The 4,306-nt window shown below is 44.8% G+C and overlaps 1 long non-coding RNA gene across 1 annotated transcript; it reads right to left on the bottom strand.

Annotated features, from left to right (window-relative positions):
* Nucleotides 1-234: 234 nt before the first annotated feature.
* Nucleotides 235-3,503, bottom strand: LOC142662310 (uncharacterized). Its single transcript, XR_012850897.1, has 3 exons — nucleotides 3,414-3,503; nucleotides 1,826-2,224; nucleotides 235-621 (listed from the first exon to the last, which is right to left on the bottom strand). It is a non-coding gene; the product is annotated as an uncharacterized LOC142662310 (long non-coding RNA).
* Nucleotides 3,504-4,306: the final 803 nt, after the last annotated feature.

The following is a 4,306-nucleotide window of genomic DNA, read 5'->3' as shown; positions in this document are numbered from 1 at the left end:
CGTACTCCACTCTCTATGTAACTTTCAGTCCTTGACCTCCCACAAGATCAGCACACTAATCTCCTGAAATACTCTGTGCTGCTGGCGACCTGTTCTTTCTATGTAACTCTCAGTCATCGATTATCCACAGGATCCGCACACATCTCTCCTGAAACACTCGGTGCTGCTGTGAACATTGCAGCGCTATGATTTAATACTTGATGCTCTGAGACGGATTATAATTAGGAGCTTCCATCTCAGTCAAATACATTTATTTACAATTGATTTTAAGAAGTAGCGGGGGATGTCAGAGGCAGCGCAGCGTTATAATGGGGTCCAGCCTGGTCATGTGATCTGCGCGGTTTAGTCTGATCCGGATCGTGCGGCTGTGAGGTGTTTGACAACTATTTTCTGTGTGTTAATGTTCTGGTGGTTGTCGGTCCCTCACAAAGCATCAACGTTATTTCTGTTCTGGACATCAGTCAGCTCAGTATTCGGGAGTTCCTCAGTTCAGGGAAGAAGCTTCATCCCCAAGAGCAGCGCTCAGTATAAATCCATCATGATTTTCACATCCAGGTCCATGACACCTTTCATTTGGTGAGAGTTACTTATGGATGATGAGGATTCTCCAGATCTCCGAGTCTAAAATTCAATCGATATGTAAGAAACATAAAGACGAGGGCTACGTGGCTCACACATAATAATTTACATTGTATCTAATCCTATTATCTGTGATACTGTCTAATGAACTGATGTATCTAATCCTATCATGTGTGATACTGTCTGCTGAGCGGTGTATCTAATCCTATCATGTGTGATACTGTCTGCTGAGCTGTGTATCGAATCCTATCATGTGTGATACTGTCTGCTGAGCCTCTGTATCTAATCCTGTCATGTGTGATACTGTCTGTTGAGCTGTGTATCTAATCCTATAATCTGTGATACTGTCTGCTGAGCTGTGTATCTAATCCTATCATGTGTGATACTGTCTGCTGAGCTGTGTATCTAATCCTATCATGTGTGATACTGTCTGCTGAGCTGTGTATCTAATCCTATCATGTGTGATACTGTCTGCTGAGCCGCTGTATCTAGTCCTATCATGTGTGATACTGTCTGCTGTGCTGTGTATCTAATCCTATCATGTGTGATACTGTCTGCTGAGCTGTGTATCTAATCCTATCATGTGTGATACTGTCTGCTGAGCCAGTGTATCTAATCCTATCATGTGTGATACTGTCTACTGAGCCGTGTATCTAATCCTATCATGTGTGATACTGTCTGCTGAGCCAGTGTATCTAATCCTATCATGTGTGATACTGTCTGCTGAGCTACTGTATCTAATCCTATCATGTATGATACTGTCGGCTGAGCTACTGTATCTAATCCTATCATGTATGATACTGTCGGCTGAGCTACTGTATCTAATCCTATCATGTGTGATATGGTCTGCTGAGCTGTGTATCTAATCCTATCATGTGTGATACTGTTTGCTCAGCTGCTGTATCTAATCCTCTCATGTGTGATACTGTCTGCTGAGCTGTGTATCTAATCCCATCATGTGTGATACTGTCTGCTGAGCTGTGTATCTAATCCTATCATGTGTGATACTGTCTGCTGGGCTGTGTATCTAAACCTCTCATGTGTGATACTGTCTGCTGGGCTGTGTATCTAAGCCTCTCATGTGATACTCTCTGTGTATCTAAGCCTCTCATGTGTGATACTCAGCGCATTCCTCCTGAAGATGATGACTTGTATCCCGTTATATTAGACTGTTGCAGAGCTTCTCATTATTTGGTGTTTCTTTAGTTTATATTTTTCTAGTTTTTGATCCGTTCTTCATAGTTACCTCACAAGAGAAGAAGAGGGCGGCTATTCCAATGGGCAGGCAGCACGCGATAATATCCAGGAGGGGGCAGCGCAGGGCACCACCAGCGGGCAGTTGCGGCTCCATCGGGGGTTGTTGGCTCATGGGTATTGACAGGGCGGCTGGTTGTGCTGGTTGATGCCCATATGATGGGGAACCTCTGCCATTGACCTGTGTCGGGCGGTACCCATGGTATGCCCAGTCACTGTCTTTGTGTTGCCCCTGCCATGACGGGTACATCCTTGTGTCCTGAGTTGGCAGGATTGTGGGTTAAGTCTGGCAGCGCGGCACCATCTCCGGGGACCTGCTCCCCTCCGTCACGGCTTTATACGGACACCGCGGTCACTCCCATCGCACCGACCTTTGTTTCTGGGACGTTCGCTGTAAATGATGAATATAAAGTCGCCATTGATGCCGATAAATACAGAACGTTCCAGAAATTCCAATCCGTCCAATTATCAGTCGTGTTGCGACTTGTCTGCAATCAGACACCAAGACTCCTCCATGTACCCAGTAATTATGGGGGAGGGGGCAGCGGGAGGACAAATTAAACTATTTGCCATTTTTTTTTCTCTTAGAAATTGTTGATTATTTAACGACTTCCAATCACCACCTTCCATTCCGAGACTTCTGGCGTTCCAGCCAATCAGTGACAAGGGGCGGAGCAGTCAGGGCCCGGAGGGTCTGTCTGGTAATTGTTGTGAATCCTGCAGACCCCGCTGTCATCTTCACCTTATATATTATCCAGAAGTAAAGTGTGAAGCTCCCGGACCCCAGTGCAAAAGTCCCCACCCCCCATCGATGATCATATAGGGGTCACATATACATCATGATGTCATCACATATAGCTCCGCCCCATGGAGCTGTGTATGTGATGACATCATGATGTATAGAATCTATATGTGACCCCTGCTCAGTGGCCGCTTCTCCTGATATATTTTTGATCATTGATGGTCCCACCGCCCAGCGATCAACAGTCGTAGCTCCGCGTTCTGATTGATCACTTCAAGGTGCCCATTAAAATAGAGGACCCCCAAAAGTAGAGCAATATGGCTGCACCAACTATACACCCCCTAAACTCCCGTTCAGGGTGCCACCTATATAAATTCAATGTTGAAATCCAGAGGCTAAAAAAACCTAATACTTCTCACAGCTGAGGGTTTGTTACATTTGCATCCAATCTAGGCAATCCTCTGTGAGCTAATCAGCAAAAATCTCTCCTGATAGTTTGTTACAATGTATCAGTGAAGTTAAAATGTATCAGGTCGGAGATCAGGCTGTTTAGCCCACAGAGCATTGTCTAGACTGGATACAATTGTAACCAACCCTCAGCTGTGCGAAGTATTAGGTCCAGCCAAGTTTTTAGCCTGTGGATGTAAACAAGAATGTTCACTGACAGCAAGCAGCGCTCTTGAAAATGGTAAAGGAATTAATCACAAAGTCTATTCCAATGATTTGATTTTTATAAAACTGGACTGGCCCTTTAAGTGTGTGATACAGAGAAGTGCAGGTGTGTATACTTTTGCAATAGGGCTCCAAGCGTCTCCACCGCCACCACACCGCACTGTACCTGTATATACGCGCTGTCTGCACAGCGTCATCTCGGCCTCCTGTGTACAGGGATTTGTATCCAGGTTCCTTCTCTGTAATCAATCAAGGATTGTACTCTTGGCTCCGCCCCCCTCAATTTCCCAGAATGCACCTGCATTTTACACAATGCAGCATTGTGGCTCCTTATTCTGCATGGTCTACTCAAGGATTTTCACCCTGGGGTGTTCCAGTGACCAAGTCATCACCCCTCCCCCCAAAAAAGAACAAAAACTCTGCTATAAGCCTTGAATTGTTCGCTGGCAAGACACGTCTTTCTGGTTTAAGAAAAGCTGAGTGACATCCAGTACAGCTCACCCAACTTTTCCACGCTCCAATAACTTCTACTACATAATTGCTGAATGACGTGGACGTTTAACCATTCAGGGTCTTTAGAAAGTTGGGTTCCCTTGAAATCCAATACACAACAGATTTGTTACATTTTAGGGTTGCTGTCTCTTTAAAAGTAGAAGAACCAGAATTCTATATATGGATGATGTCACCTCATTTCGAGGCTGGATGTAAAATTATTGGGGACACCCAACAATCGCACCCCAAAAGAAATAAATCTATGGTACAACTTTGCCTCTTTATTCCTCACAGAGGATTGTCTAGACTGGATACAACTGTAACAGACCCTCAGCTGTGAGAAGTATTAGGTCTGTACCGGTTACAGCCTCTGAATTTAAAGAATGTCTCCATTCGCTGACAGCAAGCAGGAAACAGCAAAATGGTGAGGAATTGTAATAGAAGTCGGCATAGAATACCATGAACGTAAAGTAGATGACGTCACCGCGCCGCTGTGATGTCATCTAACCGTACAAGCTGTAGTTATGAGAACCGCCCCTGGTAACAATATAATAAATAATGTATGTG

This window comes from Rhinoderma darwinii, chromosome 10 (assembly GCF_050947455.1).
Source record: "Rhinoderma darwinii isolate aRhiDar2 chromosome 10, aRhiDar2.hap1, whole genome shotgun sequence".
Lineage (NCBI taxonomy): Eukaryota > Metazoa > Chordata > Amphibia > Anura > Rhinodermatidae > Rhinoderma > Rhinoderma darwinii.
Note: the sequence above shows the minus strand (reverse complement) of the source record. Positions and strands in the feature narration are given on the sequence as shown.